The sequence below is a fragment of the Eulemur rufifrons genome, chromosome 30 (assembly GCF_041146395.1).
Source record: "Eulemur rufifrons isolate Redbay chromosome 30, OSU_ERuf_1, whole genome shotgun sequence".
Classification (NCBI taxonomy): domain Eukaryota; kingdom Metazoa; phylum Chordata; class Mammalia; order Primates; family Lemuridae; genus Eulemur; species Eulemur rufifrons.
This window is the reverse complement of record NC_091012.1, coordinates 6,735,726-6,760,667: the sequence shown is the minus strand read 5'-3', so window position 1 is coordinate 6,760,667 and position 24,942 is coordinate 6,735,726.

Below are 24,942 nucleotides of genomic sequence, written 5' to 3'. Positions count from 1 at the left end.
TACCCGGGAACCCACTCTATCATACTCTGGGTTTGGGCCCGTGGGTTTCATGCAGGACGCAGTGGTAGAGCCTCCTTTCACGCATGGCATGGGAGGATTGCAGGCTTTCTACACTCTAAGAAAGCAAGAAGTCTGAGAATTAGATTTAGGGTTAGGATTATGGTTAGGGTTAAGGATGAAGTTTAGTGTTAGGGTGAGGGCTTAGGGTTAGGGATTAGGGTTAGGTTAAAGGTTACTCTTAGGTTTAACGGTTACACTTTGGTTTAGGGTTGAGGTTTACGGTTAGGGTTAAGATGAGGGGTTAGGGTTTGGTACAGGGTTAGGGTTAAGTGTTAGGTTTAGGGTTGAAGATTAGGATTCGGGTTAGGATTAAAGGTTAGCGTGAGAGTTAACGCTTAGGGTTAAGGTTAAGAGTTAGGGTTTAGGGTTAGGGTTAGGGTTAGTTTTAGGGTTAGAGTTATGTGCTATGGTTTGTGTTAGAGGTTAGGGTTAGGTTTACTGGTCACGGTTAGCGTTACGTTTAGGGGGTAGCATTAGGTTTAGGGTTAGGGTTAAGGGATAGGATTAGAGATAAGTGTTGGGCTTAGGGTTAGGGTTTAGTGTTAGGGTTAGCATTAAGGATTAGGGTTAGGGTCAGGGTTAAATGCTTGGGTGCGGGTAATGGTTAGGGTCAGGGTTAAGGTTCACGGATAGGGTTAGTGTTAAGGGTTACGGGTAGGTTTAGGGTTCAGGGTTAGAGTTAGCATTAGGGCTTAAGGTTAGGATTAGGCGGTAGGTTAGATTTAGGGTTAGATCTAGGCCTTAGGATAAGGGCTAGCGTTAGGGTTAAGAGATAGGGTTAGGTTTAATGCTTAGGATTAGGGTTAGGGTTTGGGGTTAAAGTAAGTGTTAGGGGTTAGGTTTAAGGATCAAAGGTTAGGGTTATTTTTAGCTGTAGTGTTAGGGTTAGGGATAAGGGATCCCATTAGCATTAAGGGTCTTCCTTTCTGTAGGGTTAAGGGTTAGGCTTAGAGTTAAAGGTTAAGGTAAGGGTCAGTGTTTAGATTTAGGGTGAGGGTTAACGGTTGGGGTAAAGGTTAAGCGTTAGGGTTAGGGATTAGTGATTAGGGTTTTTGGTTAGTGTTAGGGTTAGCGGTTAGGAGTTAGTGTTTTATGAAGGGGTATGGTTAGAATTAGGATTGGGGTTAGAGTTAGGGTGAGGTATAGGGGTTAGGTTTAGGGGTTAGTTTTAGGGTAAAAGGATAGGATTAGGGTTACGGGTTGGGCTTAGGTTTAGGGTTAAAGTTTACTGCTAGGGTTAGGGATAGGGTTCAGGGTTAGCTTTAGGGGTTCTGGTTAGGGTTAGGTGTTAGGTTAGTGTCAGGGTTAGGTCCAGTCGTGAGGGTAAGGTTTAGGGTTAGCTTTAAGAGCTAGGGTTAGGTTTAATGGTTAGGATTAGGATTAGGGTTACGAGTTAGGGTAAGGCTTAGGGGTTAGGGTGAAGGGTTAGGGTGAAGGGTTAGGGTTTTTGTTAGGCACAGCGTTGGGGTTAGAAATAAGGGTTACTGTCAGTGTTAGGGTTGTAGGTAGGGTTACGGTTAGGATTAGCGGTTTAGAATTAGGGTTAGGGATTAGGTGTCACAGTGATGACTAGGAGATAGGGTTAGAATTATGGGATAGGGGTTGTTCTCAGGAAATGGGTTATGCATTAACGTTAGGATATGAGGATAAAGTTAGGCGCACGGTGAGGTTTACGTGTTAAGGGGAGAAATAGGAACAGGGTTGGGTGTTATGTTCAGGGTTATGGTTATCTGTTAAAGGTATTGTTTATGCTTAGCGCACGTGCCCTGTCTGCATTGGGCGGGCGGGGGGAGTTTAGGGGGTTGGGATTGTACCCAGGAACCCACTCTATCATACTCTGGGTATGAGCCCGTGGGTTTCATGCAGGACGCAGTGGTAGAGCCTCCATTCACGCATGGCATGGGAGGATTGCAGGCTTTCTAAACTCTAAGAAAGCAAGAAGTCTGAGAATTAGATTTAGGGTTAGGATTCTGGTTAGGGTTAAGGATGAAGTTTAGTGTTAGAGTGAGGGCTTAGGGTTAGGGATTAGGGTTAGGGTTAAAGGTTACTCTTAGGTTTAACGGTTACACTTTGGTTTACGGTTGAGGTTTACGGTTAGGGTTAAGATGAGGAGTTAGGGTTTGGTACAGGTTTAGGGTTAAGTGTTAGGTTTAGGGTTGAAGATTAGAATTCGGGTTAGGATTAAAGGTTAGCGTGAGAGTTAACGCTTAGGGTTAAGGTTAAGAGTTAGGGTTTAGGGTTAGGGTTAGGGTTAGTTTTAGGGTTAGAGTTATGTGCTATGGTTTGTGTTAGAGGTTAGGGTTAGGTTTACTGGTCACGGTTAGGGTTACGTTTAGGGGTTAGCATTAGGGTTAGGGTTAGGGTTAAGGGATAGGATTAGGGATAAGAGTTGGGCTTAGGGTTAGGGTTTAGTGTTAGGGTTAGCATTAAGGATTAGTGTTAGGGTCAGGGTTAAATGCTTGGGTGCGCGTAATGGTTAGGGTCAGGGTTAATGTTCACGGATAGGGTTAGTGTTAAGTGTTACGGGTAGGTTTAGGGTTCAGGGTTAGAGTTAGCATTAGGGCTTAAGTTTAGGATTAGGCGGTAGGTAAGATTGAGGGTTAGATCTAGGCCTTAGGGTAAGGGCTAGCGTTAGGGTTAAGAGATAGGGTTAGGTTTAATGCTTAGGATTAGGGTTAGGGTTTGGGGTTAAAGTAAGTGTTAGGGGTTAGGTTTAAGGATCAAAGGTTAGGGTTATTTTTAGCTGTAGTGTTAGGGTTAGGGATAAGGGATCCCATTAGCATTAAGGGTCTTCCTTACTGTAGGGTTAAGGGTTAGGCTTAGAGTTAAAGTTTAATGTTAGGATCAGTGTTAAGATTTAGGGTGAGGGTTAACGGTTAGGGTAAAGGTTAAGCGTTAGGGTTAGGGATTAGTGATTAGGGTTTTTGGTTAGTGTTAGGGTTAGCGGTTAGGAGTTAGTGTTTTATGAAGGGGTATGGTTAGAATTAGGATTGGGGTTAGAGTTAGGGTGAGGTATAGGGGTTAGGTTTAGGGGTTAGTTTTAGGGTAAAAGGATAGGATTAGGGTTACGGGTTGGGCTTAGGTTTAGGGTTAAAGTTTACTGCTAGGGTTAGGGATAGGGTTCAGGGTTAGCTTTAGGGGTTCTGGTTAGGGTTAGGTGTTAGGTTAGTGTCAGGGTTAGGTCTAGTCGTGAGGGTAAGGTTTAGGGTTAGCTTTAAGAGCTAGGGATAGGTTTAATGGTTAGGATTAGCATTAGGGTTAAGCGTTAGGGTAAGTCTTAGGGCTTAGGGTGAAGGGTTAGGTTCAAGGGTTAGGGTTTTTGTTAGGCATAGCGTTGGTGTTAGAAGTAAGGGTTACTGTCAGTGTTAGGGTTGTAGGTAGGGTTACGGTTAGGGTTAGCGGTTTAGAATTAGGGTTAGGGATTAGGTGTCACAGTGATGACTAGGAGATAGGGTTAGAATTATGGGATAGGGGTTGTTCTCAGGAAATGGGTTATGCATTAACGTTAGGATAAGAGGATAAAGTTAGGCGCACGGTGAGGTTTACGTGTTAAGGGGAGAAATAGGAACAGGGTTGGGTGTTATGTTCAGGGTTAGGGTTATCTGTTAAAGGTATTGTTTATGCTTAGTGCAGGGGCCCTGTCTGCATTGGGCGGGCGGGGGGAGTTTAGGTGGCTGGGCTTGTACCCGGGAACCCACTCTATCATACTCTGGGTATGAGCCCATGGGTTTCATGCATGACGCAGTGGTAGAGCCTCCTATCACACATGGCATGGGATGATTGCAGGCTTTCTAAACTCTAAGAAAGCAAGAAGTCTGAGAATTAGATTTCGGGTTAGGATTATGGTTAGGGTTAAGGATGAAGTTTAGTGTTAGGGTGAGGGCTTAGGGTTAGGGATTAGGGTTAGGGTTAAAGGTTACTCTTAGGTTTAACGGTTACACTTTGGTTTAGGGTTGAGGTTTATGGTTAGGGTTAAGATGAGGGGTTAGGGTTTGGTACAGGGTTAGGGTTAGGTGTTAGGTTTAGGGTTGAAGATTAGGATTAGGGTTAGGATTAAAGGTTAGCGTGAGAGTTAACGCTTAGGGTTAAGGTTAAGAGTTAGGGTTTAGGGTGAGCGTTAGGGTTAGGGTTAGATTTAGGGTTAGAGTTATGTGCTATAGTTTGTGTTAGAGGTTAGGGTTAGGTTTACTGGTGACGGTTAGGGTTACGTTTAGGGGGTAGAATTAGGGTTAGGGTTAGCGTTAAGGGATAGGGTTAGGGATAAGTGTTGGGCTTAGGGTTAGGGTTTAGTGTTAGGGTTAGCATTAAGGATTAGTGTTAGGGTCAGGGTTAAATGCTTGGGTGCGGGTAATGGTTAGGGTCAGGGTTAAGGTTCACGGATAGGGTTAGTGTTAAGGGTTACGGGTAGGTTTAGTGTTCAGGGTTAGAGTTAGCATTATGGCTTAAGGTTAGGATTAGGCTATAGGTTAGATTTAGGGTTAGATCTAGGCGTTAGGGTAAGGGCTAGCGTTAGGGTTAAGAGATAGGGTTAGGTTTAATGCTTAGGATTAGGGTTAGGGTTTGGGGTTAAAGTAAGTGTTAGGGGTTAGCTTTAAGGATCAAAGGTTAGGGTTATTTTTAGCTGTAGTGTTAGAGTTAGGGATAAGGGATCCCATTAGCATTAAGGGTCTTCCTTACTGTAGGGTTAAGGGTTAGGCTTAGAGTTAAAGGTTAAGGTTAGGGTCAGTGTTAAGATTTAGGGTCAGGGTTAACGGTTAGGGTAAAGGTTAATCGTTAGGGTTAGGGATTAGTGATTAGGGCTTTTGGTTAGTGTTAGGGTTAGCGGTTAGGAGTTAGTGTTTTATGAAGGGGTATGGTTAGAATTTGGATTGGGGTTAGAGTTAGGGTGAGGTATAGGGGTTAGGTTTAGGGGTTAGTTTTAGGGTAAAAGGATAGGATTAGGGTTACGGGTTGCGCTTAGGTTTAGGGTTAAAGTTTACTGCTAGGGTTAGGGATAGGGTTCAGGGTTAGCTTTAGGGGTTCTGGTTAGTGTTAGGTGTTAGGTTAGTGTCAGGGTTAGGTCTAGTCGTGAGGGTAAGGTTTAGGGTTAGCTTTAAGAGCTAGGGTTATGTTTAATGTTAGGATTAGGATTAGGGTTAAGGGTTAGGGTAAGGCTTAGGGCTTAGGGTGAAGGGTTAGGGTGAAGGGTTAGGGTGTTTGTTAGGCATAGCGTTGGGGTTAGAAGTAAGGGTTACTGTCAGTGTTAGGGTTGTAGGTAGGGTTACGGTTAGGGTTAGCGGTTTAGAATTAGGGTTAGGGATTAGGTGTCACAGTGATGACTAGGAGATAGGGTTAGAATTATGGGATAGGGGTTGTTCTCAGGAAATGGGTTATGCATTAACGTTAGGATAAGAGGTTAAAGTTAGGCGCACGGTGAGGTTTACGTGTTAAGGGGAGAAATAGGAACAGGGTTGGGTGTTATGTTCAGGGTTAGGGTTATCTGTTAAAGGTATTGTTTATGCTTAGCGCACAGTCCCTGTCTGCATTGAGCGGGCGGGGGGAGTTTAGGGGACTGGGCTTGTATCCGGGAACCGACTCTATCATACTCTGGGTATGAGCCCATGGGTTTCATGCAGGACGCAGTGGTAGAGCCTCCTATCACACATGGCATGGGAGGATTGCAGGCTTTCTACACTCTAAGAAAGCAAGAAGTCTGAGAATTAGATTTAGGGTTAGGATTATGGTTAGGGTTAAGGATGAAGTTTAGTGTTAGGGTGAGGGCTTAGGGTTAGGGATTAGGGTTAGGGTTAAAGGTTACTCTTAGGTTTAACGGTTACACTTTGGTTTAGGGTTGAGGTTTACGGTTAGGGTTAAGATGAGGGGTTAGGGTTTGGTACAGGGTTAGGGTTAAGTGTTAGGTTTAGGGTTGAAGATTAGGATTAGGGTTAGGATTAAAGGTTAGCGTGAGAGTTAACGCTTAGGGTTAAGGTTAAGAGTTAGGGTTTAGGGTTAGGGTTAGGGTTAGGGTTAGTTTTAGGGTTAGAGTTATGTGCTATGGTTTGTGTTAGAGGTTAGGGTTAGGTTTACTGGTCACGGTTAGGGTTACGTTTAGGGGGTAGCATTAGGGATAGGCTTAGGGTTAGGGTTAAGGGATAGGATTAGGGATAAGTGTTGGGCTCAGGGTTAGGGTTTAGTGTTAGGGTTAGCATTAAGGATTAGGGGTAGGGTCAGGGTTAAATGCTTGGGTGCGGGCAATGGTTAGGGTCAGGGTTAAGGTTCACGGATAGGGTTAGTGTTAAGGGTTTCGGGTAGGTTTAGGGTTCAGGGTTAGTGTTAGCATTAGGGCTTAAGGTTAGGATTAGGCGGTAGGTTAGATTTAGGGTTAGATCTATGCATTAGGGTAAGGGCTAGCGTTAGCGTTAAGAGATAGGGTTAGGTTTAATGCTTAGGATTAGGGTTAGGGTTTGGGGTTAAAGTAAGTGTTAGGGGTTAGGTTTAAGGATCCAAGGTTAGGGTTATTTTTAGCTGTAGTGTTAGGGTTAGGGATAAGGGATCCCATTAGCATTAAGGGTCTTCCTTACTGTAGGGTTAAGGGTTAGGCTTAGAGTTAAAGGTTAAGGTTAGGGTCAGTGTTAAGATTTAGGGTGAGGGTTAACGGTTAGGGTAAAGGTTAAGCGTTAGGGTTAGGGATTAGTGATTAGGGTTTTTGGTTAGTGTTAGGGTTAGCGGTTAGGAGTTAGTGTTTTATGAAGGGGTATGGTTAGAATTAGGATTGGGGTTAGAGTTAGGGTGAGGTATAGGGGTTAGGTTTAGGGGTTAGGTTTAGGGTAAAAGGATAGGATTAGGGTTACGGGTTGGGCTTAGGTTTAGGGTTAAAGTTTACTGCTAGGGTTAGGGATAGGGTTCAGGGTTAGCTTTAGGGGTTCTGGTTAGGGTTAGGTGTTAGGTTAGTGTCAGGGTTAGGTCTAGTCGTGAGGGTAAGGTTTAGGGTTAGCTTTAAGAGCTAGGGTTAGGTTTAATGGTTAGGATTAGGATTAGGGTTAACGGTTAGGGTAAGGCTTAGGGGTTAGGGTGAAGGGTTAGGGTCAAGGGTTAGGGTTTTTGTTAGGCATAGCGTTGGGGTTAGAAGTAAGGGTTACTGTCAGTGTTAGGGTTGTAGGTAGGGTTACGGTTAGGGTTAGCGGTTTAGAATTAGGGTTAGGGATTAGGTGTCACAGTGATGACTAAGAGATAGGGTGAGAATTATGGGATAGGGGTTGTTCTCAGGAAATGGGTTATGCATTAACGTTAGGATAAGAGGTTAAAGTTAGGGGCACGGTGAGGTTTACGTGTTAAGGGGAGAAATAGGAACATGGTTGGGTGTTGGGTTCAGGGTTAGGGTTATCTGTTAAAGGTATGGTTTATGCTTAGCGCACGGGCCCTGTCTGCATTAGGCGGGCGGGGGGAGTTTAGGGGGCTGGGATGGTACCCGGGAACCCACTCTATCATACTCTGAGTATGGGCCCGTTGGTTTCATGCAGGACGCAGTGGTGGAGCCTCCTTTCACACATGGCATGGGAGGATTGCAGGCTTTCTAAACTCTAAGAAAGCAAGAAGTCTGAGAATTAGATTTAGGGTTAGGATTATGGTTAGGGTTAAGGATGAAGTTTAGTGTTAGGGTGAGGGCTTAGGGTTAGGGATTAGGGTTAGGGTTAAAGGTTACTCTTAGGTTTAACGGTTACACTTTGGTTTAGGGTGGAGGTTTACGGTTAGGGTTAAGATGAGGGGTTAGGGTTTGGTACAGGGTTAGGGTTAAGTGTTAGGTTTAGGGTTGAAGATTAGGATTAGGGTTAGGAGTAAAGGTTAGCATGAGAGTTAACGCTTAGGGTTAAGGTTAAGTGTTAGGGTTTAGGGTTAGGGTTAGGGTTAGTTTTAGGGTTAGAGTTATGTGCTATGGTTTGTGTTAGAGGTTAGGTTTAGGTTTACTGGTCACGGTTAGGGTTACGTTTAGGGGGTAGCATTAGGGTTAGGGTTAAGGGATAGGATTAGGGATAAGAGTTGGGCTTAGGGTTAGGGTTTAGTGTTAGGGTTAGCATTAAGGATTAGGGTTAGGGTCAGGTTAAAATGCTTGGGTGCGGGTAATGGTTAGGGTCAGGGTTAAAGTTCACGGATAGGGTTAGTCTTAAGGGTTACGGGTAGGTTTAGGGTTCAGGGTTAGAGTTAGCATTAGGGCTTAAGGTTAGGTTTAGGCGGTAGGTTAGATTTAGGGTTAGATCTAGGCGTTAGGGTAAGGGCTAGCGTTAGGGTTAAGAGATAGGGTTAGGTTTAATGCTTAGGATTAGGGTTAGGGTTTGGGGTTAAAGTAAGTGTTAGGGGTTAGCTTTAAGGATCAAAGATTAGGGTTATTTTTAGCTGTAGTGTTAGGGTTAGGGATAAGGGATCCCATTAGCATTAAGGGTCTTCCTTACTGTAGGGTTAAGGGTTAGGCTTAGAGTTAAAGGTTAAGGTTAGGGTCAGTGTTAAGATTTAGGGTGAGGGTTAACGGTTAGGGTAAAGGTTAAGCGTTAGGGGTAGGGATTAGTGATTAGGGTTTTTGGTTAGTGTTAGGGTTAGCGGTTAGGAGTTAGTGTTTTATGAAGGGGTATGGTTAGAATTAGGATTGGGGTTAGAGTTAGGGTGAGGTATAGGGGTTAGGTTTAGGGGTTAGTTTCAGGGTAAAAGGATAGGATTAGGGTTACGGGTTGGGCTTAGGTTTAGGGTTAAAGTTTACTGCTAGGGTTACGGATAGGGTTCAGGGTTAGCTTTAGGGGTTCTGGTTAGAGTTAGGTGTTAGATTAGTGTCAGGGTTAGGTCTAGTCATGAGGGTAAGGTTTAGGGTTAGCTTTAAGAGCTAGGGTTAGGTTTAATGGTTAGGATTAGGATTAGGGTTAAGGGTTAGGGTAAGGCTTAGGGGTTAGGGTGAAGGGTTAGGGTCAAGGGTTAGGGTTTTTGTTAGGCATAGCGTTGGGGTTAGAAGTAAGGGTTACTGTCAGTGTTAGGGTTGTAGGTAGGGTTACGGTTAGGGTTAGCGGTTTAGAATTAGGGTTAGGGATTAGGTGTCACAGTGATGACTAGGAGATAGGGTTAGAATTATGGGATAGGGGTTCTCAGGAAATGGGTTATGCATTAACGTTAGGATAAGACGTTAAAGTTAGGCGCACGGTGAGGTTTACGTGTTAAGGGGAGAAATAGGAACAGGGTTGGGTGTTATGTTCAGGGTTAGGGTTATCTGTTAAAGGTATTGTTTATGATTAGCGCTCGGGCCCTGTCTGCATTAGGCGGGCGGGGGGAGTTTAGGGGGCTGGGATTGTACCCGGGAACCCACTCTATCATACTCTGGGTATGGGCCCGTGGGTTTCATGCAGGACACAGTGGTAGAGCCTCCTTTCACGCATGGCATGGGAGGATTGCAGGCTTTCTAAACTCTAAGAAAGCAAGAAGTCTGAGAATTAGATTTAGGGTTAGGATTATGGTTAGGGTTAAGGATGAAGTTTAGGGTTAGGGTTAGGGCTTAGGGTTAGGGATTAGGGTTAGGGTTAAAGGTTACTCTTAGGTTTAACGGTTACACTTTGGTTTAGGGTTGAGGTTTACGGTTAGGGTTAAGATGAGGGGTTAGGGTTTGGTACAGGGTTAGGGTTAAGTGTTAGGTTTCGGGTTGAAGATTAGGATTAGGGTTAGGATTAAAGGTTAGCGTGAGAGTTAACGCTTAGGGTTAAGGTTAAGAGTTAGGGTTTAGGGTTAGGGTTAGGGTTAGGGTTAGTTTTAGGGTTAGAGTTATGTGCTATGGTTTGTGTTAGAGGTTAGGGTTAGGTTTACTGGTCACGGTTAGGGTTACGTTTAGGGGGTAGCATTAGGGTTAGGGTTAGGGTTAAGGGATAGGATTAGGGTTAAGTGTTGGGCTTAGGGTTAGGGTTTAGTGTTAGGGTTAGCATTAAGGATTAGGGTTAGGGTCAGGGTTAAATGCTTGGGTGCGGGTAATGGTTAGGGTCAGGGTTAAAGTTCACGGATAGGGTTAGTGTTAAGGGTTACGGGTAGGTTTAGGGTTCAGGGTTAGAGTTAGCATTAGGGCTTAAGGTTAGGATTAGACGGTAGGTTAGATTTAGGGTTAAATCTAGGCCTTAGGGTAAGGGCTAGCGTTAGGGTTAAGAGATAGGGTTAGGTTTAATGCTTAGGAATAGGGTTAGGGTTTGGGGTTAAAGTAAGTGTTAGGGGTTAGGTTTAAGGATCAAAGGTTAGGGTTATTTTTAGCTGTAGTGTTAGGGTTAGGGATAAGGGATCCCATTAGCATTAAGGGTCTTCCTTACTGTAGGGTTAAGGGTTAGGCTTAGAGTTAAAGGTTAAGATTAGGGTCAGTGTTAAGATTTAGGGTGAGGGTTAACGGTTAGGGTAAAGGTTAGGCGTTAGGGTTAGGGATTAGTGATTAGGGTTTTTGGTTAGTGTTAGGGTTAGCGGTTAGGAGTTAGTGTTTTATGAAGGGGTATGGTTAGAATTAGGATTGGGGTTAGAGTTAGGGTGAGGTATAGGGGTTAGGTTTAGGGGTTAGTTTTAGGGTAAAAGGATAAGATTAGGGTTACAGGTTGGGCTTAGGTTTAGGGTTAAAGTTTACTGCTAGGGTTAGGGATAGGGTTCAGGGTTAGCTTTAGGGGTTCTGGTTAGGGTTAGGTGTTAGGTTAGTGTCAGGGTTGGGTCTAGTCGTGAGGGTAAGCTTTAGGGTTAGCTTTAAGAGCTAGGGTTAGGTTTAATGATTAGGATTATGATTAGGGTTAAGGGTTAGAGTAAGGCTTAGGTGTTAGGGTGAAGGGTTAGGGTCAAGGGTTAGGGTTTTTGTTAGGCATAGCGTTGGGGTTAGAAGTAAGGGTTACTGTCAGTGTTAGGGTTGTAGGTAGGGTTACGGTTAGGTTTAGCGGTTTAGAATTAGGGTTAGGGATTAGGTGTCACAGTGATGACTAGGAGATAGGGTTAGAATTATGGGATAGGGGTTGTTCTCAGGAAATGGGTTATGCATTAACGTTAGGATAAGAGGTTAAAGTTAGGCGCACGGTGAGGTTTACGTGTTAAGGGGAGAAATAGGAACATGGTTGGGTGTTGGGTTCAGGGTGAGGGTTATCTGTTAAAGGTATTGTTTATGCTTAGCGCACGGGCCCTGTCTGCATTAGGCGGGCGGGGGGAGTTTAGGGGGCTGGGATGGTACCCGGGAACCCACTCTATCATACTCTGAGTATGGGCCCGTTGGTTTCATGCAGGACGCAGTGGTGGAGCCTCCTTTCACACATGGCATGGGAGGATTGCAGGCTTTCTAAACTCTAAGAAAGCAAGAAGTCTGAGAATTAGATTTAGGGTTAGGATTCTGGTTAGGGTTAAGGATGAAGTTTAGTGTTAGGGTGAGGGCTTAGGGTTAGGGATTAGGGTTAGGGTTAAAGGTTACTCTTAGGTTTAACGGTTACACTTTGGTTTAGGGTGGAGGTTTACGGTTAGGGTTAAGATGAGGGGTTAGGGTTTGGTACAGGGTTAGGGTTAAGTGTTAGGTTTAGGGTTGAAGATTAGGATTAGGGTTAGGAGTAAAGGTTAGCGTGAGAGTTAACGCTTAGGGTTAAGGTTAAGTGTTAGGGTTTAGGGTTAGGGTTAGGGTTAGTTTTAGGGTTAGAGTTATGTGCTATGGTTTGTATTAGAGGTTAGGTTTAGGTTTACTGGTCACGGTTAGGGTTACGTTTAGGGGGTAGCATTAGGGTTAGGGTTAAGGGATAGGATTAGGGATAAGAGTTGGGCTTAGGGTTAGGGTTTAGTGTTAGGGTTAGCATTAAGGATTAGGGTTAGGGTCAGGTTAAAATGCTTGGGTGCGGGTAATGGTTAGGGTCAGGGTTAAAGTTCACGGATAGGGTTAGTGTTAAGGGTTACGGGTAGGTTTAGGGTTCAGGGTTAGAGTTAGCATTAGGGCTTAAGGTTAGGATTAGGCGGTAGGTTAGATTTAGGGTTAGATCTAGGCGTTAGGGTAAGGGCTAGCGTTAGGGTTAAGAGATAGGGTTAGGTTTAATGCTTAGGATTAGGGTTAGGGTTTGGGGTTAAAGTAAGTGTTAGGGGTTAGGTTTAAGGATCAAAGGTTAGGGTTATTTTTAGCTTTAGTGTTAGGGTTAGGGATAAGGGATCCCATTAGCATTAAGGGTCTTCCTTCCTGTAGGGTTAAGGGTTAGGCTTAGAGATAAAGGTTAAGGTTAGGGTCAGTGTTAAGATTAAGGGTGAGGGTTAACGGTTAGGGTAAAGGTTAAGCGTTAGGGTTAGGGATTAGTGATTAGGGTTTTTGGTTAGTGTTAGGGTTAGCGGTTAGGAGTTAGTGTTTTATGAAGGGGTATGGTTAGAATTAGGATTGGGTTTAGAGTTAGGGTGTAGTATGGGGGTTAGGTTTAGGGGTTAGTTTTAGGGTAAAAGGATAGGATTAGGGTTACGGGTTGGGCTTAGGTTTAGGGTTAAAGTTTACTGCTAGGGTTAGGGATAGGGTTCAGGGTTAGCTTTAGGGGTTCTGGTTAGGGTTAGGTGTTAGGTTAGTGTCAGGGTTAGGTCTAGTCGTGAGGGTAAGGTTTAGGGTTAGCTTTAAGAGCTAGGGTTAGGTTTAATGGTTAGGATTAGGATTAGGGTTAAGGGTTAGGGTAAGGCTTAGGGGTTAGGGTGAAGGGTTAGGGTCAAGGGTTAGGGTTTTTGTTAGGCATAGCGTTGGGGTTAGAAGTAAGGGTTACGGTCAGTGTTAGGGTTGTAGGTAGGGCTACGGTTAGGGTTAGCGGTTTAGAATTAGGGTTAGGGATTAGGTGTCACAGTGATGACTAGGAGATAGGGTTAGAATTATGGGATAGGGGTTGTTCTCAGGAAATGGGTTATGCATTAACGTTAGGATAAGAGGTTAAAGTTAGGCGCACGCGAGGTTTACGTGTTAAGGGAGAAATAGGAACAGGGTTGGGTGTTATGTTCAGGGTTAGGGTTATCTGTTAAAGGTATTGTTTATGCTTAGCGCACGGGCCCTGTCTGCATTAGGCGGGCGGGGGGAGTTTAGGGGGCTGGGATTGTACCCGGGAACCCACTCTATCATACTCTGGGTATGGGCCCGTGGGTTTCATGCAGGACACAGTGGTGGAGCCTCCTTTCACGCATGGCATGGGAGGATTGCAGGCTTTCTAAACTCTAAGAAAGCAAGAAGTCTGAGAATTAGATTTCGGGTTAGGATTCTGGTTAGGGTTAAGGATGAAGTTTAGTTTTAGAGTGAGGGCTTAGGGTTAGGGATTAGGGTTAGGGTTAAAGGTTACTCTTAGGTTTAACGGTTACACTTTGGTTTAGGGTTGAGGTTTACGGTTAGGGTTAAGATGAGGGGTTAGGGTTTGGTACAGGGTTAGGGTTAAGTGTTAGGTTTAGGGTTGAAGATTAGGATTAGGGTTAGGATTAAAGGTGAGCGTGAGAGTTAACGCTTAGGGTTAAGGTTAAGAGTTAGGGTTTAGGGTTAGGGTTAGGGTTAGTTTTAGGTTTAGAGTTATGTGCTATGGTTTGTGTTAGAGGTTAGGATTAGGTTTACTGGTTACGGTTAGGGTTACGTTTAGGGGTTAGCATTAGGGTTAGGGTTAGGGTTAAGGGATAGGATTAGGGTTAAGTCATGGGCTTAGGGTTAGGGTTTAGTGTTAGGGTTAGCATTAAGGATTAGGGTTAGGGTCAGGGTTAAATGCTTGGGTGCGGGTAATGGTTAGGGTCAGGGTTAAGGCTCACGGATAGGGTTAGTGTTAAGGGTTACGGGTAGGTTTAGGGTTCAGGGTTAGAGTTAGCATTAGGGCTTAAGGTTAGGATTAGGCGGTAGGTTAGATTTAGGGTTAGATCTAGGCGTTAGGGTAAGGGCTACCGTTAGGGTTAGGGATAGGGTTAGGTTTAAAGCTTAGGGTTAGGGTTAGGGTTTGGGGTTAAAGTAAGTGTTAGGGGTTAGGCTTAAGGATCAAAGGTTAGGGTTATTTTTAGCTGTAGTGTTAGGGTTAGGGATAAGGGATCCCATTAGCATTAAGGGTCTTCCTTACTGTAGGGTTAAGGGTTAGGCTTAGAGTTAAAGGTTAAGGTTAGGGTCAGTGTTAAGATTTAGGGTGAGGGTTAAAGGTTAGGGTAAAGGTTAAGCGTTTGGGTTAGGGATTAGTGATTAGGGTTTTTGGTTAGTGTTAGGGTTAGCGGTTAGGAGTTAGTGTTTTATGAAGGGGTATGGTTACAATTAGGATTGGGGTTAGAGTTAGGGTGAGGTATAGGGGTTAGGTTTAGGGGTTAGTTTTAGGGTAAAAGGATAAGATTAGGGTTAAGGGTTGGGCTTAGGTTTAGGGTTAAAGTTTACTGCTAGGGTTAGGGATAGGGTTCAGGGTTAGCTTTAGGGGTTCTGGTTAGGGTTAGGTGTTAGGTTAGTGTCAGGGTTAGGTCTAGTCGTGAGGGTAAGCTTTAGGGTTAGCTTTAAGAGCTAGGGTTAGGTTTAATGATTAGGATTATGATTAGGGTTAAGGGTTAGAGTAAGGCTTAGGTGTTAGGTTGAAGGGTTAGGGTGAAGGGTTAGGGTGTTTGTTAGGCATAGCGTTGGGGTTAGAAGTAAGGGTTACTGTCAGTGTTAGGGTTGTAGGTAGGGTTACGGTTAGGGTTAGCGGATTAGAATTAGAGTTAGGGATTAGGTGTCACAGTGATGACTAGGAGATAGGGTTAGAATTATGGGATAGGGGTTGTTCTCAGGAAATGGGTTATGCATTAACGTTAGGATAAGAGGTTAAAGTTAGGCGCACGGTGAGGTTTACGTGTTAAGGGGAGAAATAGGAACAGGGTTGGGTGTTATGTTCAGGGTTAGGGTTATCTGTTAAAGGTATTGTTTATGCTTAGCGCACGGGCCCTGTCTGCATTAGGCGGGCAGGGGGAGTTTAGGGGGCTGGGATTGTACCCGGGAACCCACTCTATCATACTCTGGGTATGGGCCCGTTGGTTTCATGCAGGACGCAGTGGTGGAGCCTCCTTTCACACATGGCATGGGAGGATTGCAGGCTTTCTAAACTCTAAGAAAGCAAGAAGTCTGAGAATTAGATTTAGGGTTAGGATTATGGTTAGGGTTAAGGATGAAGTTTAGTGTTAGGGTGAGGGCTTAGGGTTAGGGATTAGGGTTAGGGTTAAAGGTTACTCTTAGGTTTAACGGTTACACTTTGGTTTAGGGTTGAGGTTTACGGTTAGGGTTAAGATGAGGGGTTAGGGTTTGGTACAGGGTTAGGGTTAAGTGTTAGGTTTAGGGTTGAAGATTAGGATTCGGGTTAGGATTAAAGGTTAGCGTGAGAGTTAACGCTTAGGGTTAAGGTTAAGTGTTAGGGTTTAGGGTTAGGCTTAGGGTTAGTTTTAGGGTTAGAGTTATGTGCTATGGTTTGTGTTAGAGGTTAGGGTTAGGTTTACTGGTCACGGTTAGGGTTACATTTAGGGGTTAGCATTAGGGTTAGGGTTAAGGGATAGGATTAGGTTTAAGTGTTGGGCTTAGGGTTAGGGTTTAGTGTTAGGGTTAGCATTAAGGATTAGGGTTAGGGTCAGGGTTAAATGCTTGGGTGCGGGTAATGGTTAGGGTCAGGGTTAAGGTTCACGGATAGGGTTAGTGTTAAGGGTTACGGGTAGGTTTAGGGTTCAGGCTTAGAGTTAGCATTAGTTCTTAAGGTTAGGATTAGGCGGTAGGTTAGATTTAGGGTTAGATCTAGGCGTTAGGGTAAGGGCTAGCGTTAGGGTTAAGAGATAGGGTTAGGTTTAATGCTTAGGATTAGGGTTAGGGTTTGGGGTTAAAGTAAGTGTTAGGGGTTAGGTTTAAGGATCAAAGGTTAGGGTTATTTTTAGCTGTAGTTTTAGGGTTATGGATAAGGGATCCCATTAGCATTAAGGGTCTTCCTTACTGTAGGGTTAAGGGTTAGGCTTAGAGTTAAAGGTTAAGGTTAGGGTCAGTGTTAAGATTTAGGGTGAGGGTTAACGGTTAGGGTAAAGGTTAAGCGTTAGGGTTAGGGATTAGTGATTAGGGTTTTTGGTTAGTGTTAGGGTTAGCGGTTAGGAGTTAGTGTTTTATGAAGGGGTATGGTTAAAATTAGGATTGGGGTTAGAGTTAGGGTGAGGTATAGGGGTTAGGTTTAGGGGTTAGTTTTAGGGTAAAAGGATAGGATTAGGGTTACGGGTTGGGCTTAGGTTTAGGGTTAAAGTTTACTGCTAGGGTTAGGGATAGGGTTCAGGGTTAGCTTTAGGGGTTCTGGTTAGGGTTAGGTGTTAGGTTAGTGTCAGGGTTAGGTCTAGTCGTGAGGGTAAGGTTTAGGGTTAGCTTTAAGAGCTAGGGTTAGGTTTAATGGTTAGGATTAGGATTAGGGTTAAGGGTTAGGGTAAGGCTTAGGGGTTAGGGTGAAGGGTTAGTGTCAAGTGTTAGGGTTTTTGGTAGGCATAGCGTTGGGGTTAGAAGTAAGGGTTACTGTCAGTGTTATGGTTGTAGGTAGGGTTACGGTTAGGGTTAGCGTTTTAGAATTAGGGTTAGGGATTAGGTGTCACAGTGATGACTAGGAGATAGGGTTAGAATTATGGGATAGGGCTTGTTCTCAGGAAATCGGTTATGTGTTAACGTTAGCATAAGAGGTTAAATTAGGCGCACGGTGAGGTTTACGTGTTAAGGGGAGAAATAGGAACAGGGTTGGGTGTTATGTTCAGGGTTAGGGTTATCTGTTAAAGGTATTGTTTATGCTTAGCGCACGGGCCCTGTCTGCATTAGGCGGGCGGGGGGAGTTTAGGGGGCTGGGATTGTACCCGGGAACCCACTCTATCATACTCTGGGTATGGGCCCGTGGGTTTCATGCAGGACACAGTGGTAGAGCCTCCTTTCATGCATGGCATGGGAGGAATGCAGGCTTTCTAAACTCTAAGAAAGCAAGAAGTCTGAGAATTAGATTTAGGGTTAGGATTATGGTTAGGGTTAAGGATGAAGTTTAGTGTTAGGGTGAGGGCTTAGGGTTAGGGATTAGGGTTAGGGTTAAAGGTTACTCTTAGGTTTAACGGTTACACTTTGGTTTAGGGTTGAGGTTTACGGTTAGGGTTAAGATGAGGGGTTAGGGTTTGGTACAGGGTTAGGGTTAAGTGTTAGGTTTAGGGTTGAAGATTAGGATTAGGGTTAGGATTAAAGGTTAGCGTGAGAGTTAACGCTTAGGGTTAAGGTTAAGAGTTAGGGTTTAGGGTTAGGGTTAGGGTTAGGGTTAGTTTTAGGGTTAGAGTTATGTACTATGGTTTGTGTTAGAGGTTAGGGTTAGGTTTACTGGTCACGGTTAGGGTTACGTTTAGGGGGTAGCATTAGGGATAGGCTTAGGGTTAGGGTTAAGGGATAGGATTAGGGATAAGTGTTGGGCTCAGGGTTAGGGTTTAGTGTTAGGGTTAGCATTAAGGATTAGGGTTAGGGTCAGGGTTAAATGCTTGGGTGCGGGCAATGGTTAGGGTCAGGGTTAAGGTTCACGGATAGGGTTAGTGTTAAGGGTTTCGGGTAGGTTTAGGGTTCAGTGTTAGTGTTAGCATTAGGGCTTAAGGTTAGGATTAGGCGGTAGGTTAGATTTAGGGTTAGATCTATGCGTTAGGGTAAGGGCTAGCGTTAGCGTTAAGAGATAGGGTTAGGTTTAATGCTTAGGATTAGGGTTAGGGTTTGGGGTTAAAGTAAGTGTTAGGGGTTAGGTTTAAGGATCCAAGGTTAGGGTTATTTTTAGCTGTAGTGTTAGGGTTAGGGATAAGGGATCCCATTAGCATTAAGGGTCTTCCTTACTGTAGGATTAAGGGTTAGGCTTAGAGTTAAAGGTGAAGGTTAGGGTCAGTGTTAAGATTTAGGGTGAGGGTTAACGGTTAGGGTAAAGGTTAAGCGTTAGGGTTAGGGATTAGTGATTAGGGTTTTTGGTTAGTGTTAGGGTTAGCGGTTAGGAGTTAGTGTTTTATGAAGGGGTATGGTTAGAATTAGGATTGGGGTTAGAGTTAGGGTGAGGTATAGGGGTTAGGTTTAGGGGTTAGGTTTAGGGTAAAAGGATAGGATTAGGGTTACGGGTTGGGCTTAGGTTTAGGGTTAAAGATTACTGCTAGGGTTAGGGATAGGGTTCAGGGTTAGCTTTAGGGGTTCTGGTTAGGGTTAGGTGTTAGGTTAGTGTCAGGGTTAGGTCTAGTCGTGAGGGTAAGGTTTAGGGTTAGCTTTAAGAGCTAGGGTTAGATTTAATGGTTAGGATTAGGATTAGGGTTAAGGGTTAGGGTAAGGCTTAGGGGTTAGGGTGAAGGGTTAGGTTCAAGGGTTAGGGTTTTTGTTAGGCATAGCGTTGGGGTTAGAAGTAAGGGTTACTCTCAATGTTAGGATTGTAGGTAGGGTTACGGTTAGGGTTAGCGGTTTAGAAATAGGGTTAGGGATTAGGTGTCACAGTGATGACTAGGAGATAGGGTTAGAATTATGGGATAGGGGTTGTTCTCAGGAAATGGGTTATGCATTAACGTTAGGATAAGAGGTTAAAGTTAGGCGCACGGTGAGGTTTACGTGTTAAGGGGAGAAATAGGAACAGGGTTGGGTGTTATGTTCAGGGTTAGGGTTATCTGTTAAAGGTATTGTTTATGCTTAGCGCACGGGCCCTGTGTGAATTAGGCGGGCAGGGGGAGTTAGGGGGCTGGGATTGTACCCGGGAACCCACTCTATCATACTCTGGGTATGGGCCCGTGGGTTTCATGCAGGACACAGTGGTAGAGCCTCCTTTCACGCATGGCATGGGAGGATTGCAGGCTTTCTAAACTCTAAGAAAGCAAGAAGTCTGAGAATTAGATTTAGGGTTAGGATTATGGTTAGGGTTAAGGATGAAGTTTAGTGTTACGGTGAGGGCTTAGGGTTAGGGATTAGGGTTAGGGTTAAAGGTTACTCTTAGGTTTAACGGTTACACTTTGGTTTAGGGTTGAGGTTTACGGTTAGGGTTAAGATGAGGGGTTAGGGTTTGGTACAGGGTTAGGGTTAAGTGTTAGGTTTAGGGTTGAAGATTAGGATTAGGGTTAGGATTAAAGGTGAGCGTGAGAGTTAACGCTTAGGGTTAAGGTGAAGAGTTAGGGTTTAGGGTTAGGCTTAGGGTTCGTTTTAGGGTTAGAGTTATGTGCTATGGTTTGTATTAGAGGTTAGGGTTAGGTTTACTGGTCACGGTTAGGGTTACGTTTACGGGTTAGCATTAGGGTTAGGGTTAGGGTTAAGGGATAGGATTAGGGTTAAGTGTTGGACTTAGGGTTAGGGTTTAGTGTTAGGGTTAGCATTAAGGATTAGGGTTAGGGTCAGGGTTAAATGCTTGGGTGCGGGTAATGGTTAGGGTCAGGGTTAAGTTTCACGGATAGGGTTAGTGTTAAGGGTTACGGGTAGGTTTAGGGTTCAGGGTTAGTGTTAGCATTAGGGCTTAAGGTTAGGATTAGGCGGTAGGTTAGATTTAGGGTTAGATCTAGGCGTTAGGGTAAGGGCTAGCGTTAGGGTTAAGAGATAGGGTTAGGTTTAATGCTTAGGATTAGGGTTAGGGTTTGGGGTTAAAGTAAGTGTTAGGGGTTAGGTTTAAGGATCCAAGGTTAGGGTTATTTTTAGCTGTAGTGTTAGGGTTAGGGATAAGGGATCCCATTAGCATTAAGGGTCTTCCTTACTATAGGGTTAAGGGTTAGGCTTAGAGTTAACGGTTAAGGTTAGGGTCAGTGTGAAGATTTAGGGTGAGGGTTAACGGTTAGGGTAAAGGTTAAGCATTAGGGTTAGGGATTAGTGATTAGGGTTTTTGGTTAGTGTTAGGGTTAGCGGTTAGGAGTTAGTGTTTTATGAAGGGGTATGGTTAGAATTAGGATTGGGGTTAGAGTTAGGGTGAGGTATAGGGGTTAGGTTTAGGGGTTAGTTTTAGGGTAAAAGGATAGGATTAGGGTTAAGGGTTGGGCTTAGGTTTAGGGTTAAAGTTTACTGCTAGGGTTAGGGATAGGGTTCAGGGTTAGCTTTAGGGGTTCTGGTTAGGGTTAGGTGTTAGGTTAGTGTCAGCGTTAGGTCTAGTCGTGAGGGTAAGGTTTAGGGTTAGCTTTAGGAGCTAGGGTTAGGTTTAATGGTTAGGATTAGGATTAGGGTTAAGGGTTAGGGTAAGGCTTAGGGGTTAGGGTGAAGGGTTAGGGTCAAGGGTTAGGGTTTTTGTTAGGCATAGCGTTGGGGATAGAAGTAAGGGTTACTGTCAGTATTAGGGTTGTAGGTAGGGTTACGGTTAGGGTTAGCGGTTTAGAATTAGGGTTAGGGGTTAGGTGTCACAGTGATGACTAGGAGATAGGGTTAGAATTATGGGATAGGGGTTGTTCTCAGGAAATGGATTATGCATTAACTTTAGAATAAGAGGTTAAAGTTAGGCGCACGGTGAGGTTTACGTGTTAAGGGGAGAAATAGGAACAGGGTTGGGTGTTATGTTCAGGGTTAGGGTTATCTGTTAAAGGTATTGTTTAGGCTTAGCGCACGGGCCCTGTCTGCATTAGGCGGGCGGGGGGAGTTAGGGGGCTGGGATTGTACCCGGGAACCCACTCTATCATACTCTGGGTATGGGCCCGTGGGTTTCATGCAGGACACAGTGGTAGAGCCTCCTTTCACGCATGGCATGGGAGGATTGCAGGCTTTCTAAACTCTAAGAAAGCAAGAAGTCTGAGAATTAGATTTAGGGTTAGGATTATGGTTAGGGTTAAGGATGAAGTTTAGTGTTAGGGTGAGGGCTTAGGGTTAGGGATTAGGGTTAGGGTTAAAGGTTACTCTTAGGTTTAACGGTTACACTTTGGTTTAGGGTTGAGGTTTACGGTTAGGGTTAAGATGAGGGGTTAGGGTTTGGTACAGGGTTAGGGTTAAGTGTTAGGTTTAGGGTTGAAGATTAGGATTAGGGTTAGGATTAAAGGTTAGCGTGAGAGTTAACGCTTAGGGTTAAGGTTAAGAGTTAGGGTTTAGGGTTAGGGTTAGGGTTAGGGTTAGTTTTAGGGTTAGAGTTATGTGCTATGGTTTGTGTTAGAGGCTAGGGTTAGGTTTACTGTTCACGGTTAGGGTTACGTTTAGGGGTTAGCATTAGGGTTAGGGTTAGGGTTAAGGGATAGGATTAGGGTTAAGTGTTGGGCTTAGGGTTAGGGTTTAGTGTTAGGGTTAGCATTAAGGATTAGGGTTAGGGTCAGGGTTAAATGCTTGGGTGCGGGTAATGGTTAGGGTCAGGGTTAAGTTTCACGGATAGGGTTAGTGTTAAGGGTTACGGGTAGGTTTAGGGTTCAGGATTAGATTTAGCATTAGGGCTTAAGGTTAGGATTAGACGGTATGTTAGATTTAGGGTTAGATCTAGGCGTTAGGGTAAGGGCTAGCGTTAGGGTTAAGAGATAGGGTTAGGTTTAATGCTTAGGATTAGGGTTAGGGTTTGGGGTTAAAGTAAGTGTTAGGGGTTAGGTTTAAGGATCCAAGGTTAGGGTTATTTTTAGCTGTAGTGTTAGGGTTAGGGATAAGGGATCCCATTAGCATTAAGGGTCTTCCTTACTGTAGGGTTAAGGGTTAGGCTTAGAGTTAAGGTTAAGGTTAGGGTCAGTGTTAAGATTTAGGGTGAGGGTTAACGGTCAGGGTAAAGGTTAAGCGTTAGGGTTAGGGATTAGTTATTAGGGTTTTTGGTTAGTGTTAGGGTTAGCGGTTAGGAGTTAGTGTTTTATGAAGGGGTCTGGTTAGAATTAGGATTGGGGTTAGAGTTAGGGTGAGGTATAGGGGTTAGGTTTAGGGGTTAGTTTTAGGGTAAAAGGATAGGATTAGGGTTACGGGTTGGGCTTAGGTTTAGGGTTAAAATTTACTGCTGGGTTTAGGGATAGGGTTCAGGGTTAGATTTAGGTGTTCTGGTTAGGGTTAGGTGTTAGGTTAGTGTCAGGGTTAGGTCTAGTCGTGAGTGTAAGGTTTAGGGTTAGCTTTAAGAGCTAGGGTTAGGTTTAATGGTTAGGATTAGGATTAGGGTTAAGGGTTAGGGTAAGGCTTAGGGGTTAGGGTGAAGGGTTAGGGTCAAGGGTTAGGGTTTTTGTTAGGCATAGCGTTGGGGTTAGAAGTAAGGGTTACTGTCAGTGTTAGGGTTGTAGGTAGGGTGACGGTTAGGGTTTGCGGTTTAGAATTAGGTGTCACAGTGATGACTAGGAGATAGGGTTAGAATTATGGGATAGGGGTTGTTCTCAGGAAATGGGTTATGCATTAACGTTAGGATAAGTGGTTAAAGTTAGGCGCACGGTGAGGTTTACGTGTTAAGGGGAGAAATAGGAACATGGTTGGGTGTTATGTTCAGGGTTAGGGTTATCTGTTAAAGGTATTGTTTATGCTTAGCGCACGGGCCCTGTCTGCATTAGGCGGGCGGGGGAGTTTAGGGGGCTGGGATTGTACCCGGGAACCCACTCTATCATACTCTGGGTATGGGCCCGTGGGTTTCATGAAGGACGCAGTGGTAGAGCCTCCTTTCACATATGGCATGGGAGGATTGCAGGCTTTCTAAACTCTAAGAAAGCAAGAAGTCTGAGAATTAGATTTAGGGTTAGGATTCTGGTTAGGGTTAAGGATGAAGTTTAGTGTTAGGGTGAGGGCTTAGGGTTAGGGATTAGGGTTAGGGTTAAAGGTTACTCTTAGGTTTAACGGTTACACTTTGGTTTAGGGTTGAGGTTTACGGTTAGGGTTAAGATGAGGGGTTAGGGTTTGGTACAGGGTTAGGGTTAAGTGTTAGGTTTAGGGTTGAAGATTAGGATTAGGGTTAGGATTAAAGGTTAGCATGAGAGTTAACGCTTAGGGTTAAGGTTAAGAGTTAGGGGTTAGGGTTAGGGTTAGTTTTAGGGTTAGAATTATGTGCTATGGTTTGTGTTAGAGGTTAGGGTTAGGTTTACTGGTGACGGTTAGGGTTACGTTTAGGGGTTAGCATTAGGGTTAGGGTTAGGGTTAGGGTTAAGGGATAGGATTAGGGTTAAGTGTTGGGCTTAGGGTTAGGGTTTAGTGTTAAGGTTAGCATTAAGGATTAGGGTTAGGGTCAGGGTTAAATGCTTGGGTGCGGGTAATGATTAGGGTCAGGGTTTAGGTTCACGGATAGGGTTAGTGTTAAGGGTTACGGGTAGGTTTAGGGTTCAGGGTTAGTGTTAGCATTAGGGCTTAAGGTTAGGATTAGGCGGTAGGTTAGATTTAGGGTTAGATCTAGGCGTTAGGGTAAGGGCTAGCGTTAGGGTTAAGAGATAGGGTTAGGTTTAATGCTTAGGATTAGGGTTAGGGTTTGGGGTTAAAGTAAGTGTTAGGGGTTAGGTTTAAGGATCCAAGGTTAGGGTTATTTTTAGCTGTAGTGTTAGGGTTAGGGATAAGGTATCCCATTAGCATTAAGGGTCTTCCTTACTGTAGGGTTAAGGGTTAGGCTTAGAGTTAACGGTTAAGGTTAGGGTCAGTGTGAAGATTTAGGGTGAGGGTTAACGGTCAGGGTAAAGGTTAAGCGTTAGGGTTAGGGATTAGTTATTAGGGTTTTTGGTTAGTGTTAGGGTTAGCGGTTAGGAGTTAGTGTTTTATGAAGGGGTCTGGTTAGAATTAGGATTGGGGTTAGGGTTAGGGTGAGGTATAGGGGTTAGGTTTAGGGTTTAGTTTTAGGGTAAAAGGATAGGATTAGGGTTACGGGTTGGGCTTAGGTTTAGGGTTAAAATTTACTGCTGGGGTTAGGGATTGGGTTCAGGGTTAGATTTAGGTGTTCTGGTTAGGGTTAGGTGTTAGGTTAGTGTCAGGGTTAGGTCTAGTCGTGAGGGTAAGGTTTAGGGTTAGCTTTAAGAGCTAGGGTTAGGTTTAATGGTTAGGATTAGGATTAGGGTTAAGGGTTAGGGTAAGGCTTAGGGGTTAGGGTGAAGGGTTAGGGTCAAGGGTTAGGGTTTTTGTTAGGCATAGCGTTGGGGTTAGAAGTAAGGGTTACTGTCAGTGTTAGGGTTGTAGGTAGGGTTACGGTTAGGGTTAGCGGTTTAGAATTAGGTGTCACAGTGAGGACTAGGAGATAGGGTTAGAATTATGGGATAGGGGTTGTTCTCAGGAAATGGGTTATGCATTACCGTTAGGATAAGAGGTTAAAGTTAGGCGCACGGTGAGGTTTACGTGTTAAGGGGAGAAATAGGAACAGGGTTGGGTGTTATGTTCAGGGTTAGGGTTATCTGTTAAAGGTATTGTCTAGGCTTAGCGCACGGGCCCTGTCTGCATTAGGCGGGCGGGGGGAGTTTAGGGGGCTGGGATTGTACCCGGGAACTCACTCTATCATACTCTGGGTATGGTCCCATGGGTTTCATGCAGGACACAGTGGTAGAGCCTCCTTTCACGCATGGCATGGGAGGATGGCAGGCTTTCTAAACTCTAAGAAAGCAAGAAGTCTGAGAATTAGATTTAGGGTTAGGATTTTGGTTAGGGTTAAGGATGAAGTTTAGTGTTAGGGTGAGGGCTTAGGGTTAGGGATTAGGGTTAGGGTTAAAGGTTACTCTTAGGTTTAACGGTTACACTTTGGTTTAGGGTTGAGGTTTACGGTTAGGGTTAAGATGAGGGGTTAGGGTTTGGTACAGGGTTAGGGTTAAGTGTTAGGTTTAGGGTTGAAGATTAGGATTAGGGTTAGGATTAAAGGTTAGCGTGAGAGTTAACGCTTAGGGTTAAGGTTAAGAGTTAGGGTTTAGGGTTAGGGTTAGGGTTAGGGTTAGTTTTAGGGTTAGAGTTATGTGCTATGGTTTGTGTTAGAGGTTAGGGTTAGGTTTACTGGTCACGGTTAGGGTTACGTTTAGGGGGTAGCGTTAGGGTTAGGGTTAGGGTTAAGGGATAGGATTAGGGTTAAGAGTTGGGCTTAGGGTTAGGGTTTAGTGTTAGGTTTATCA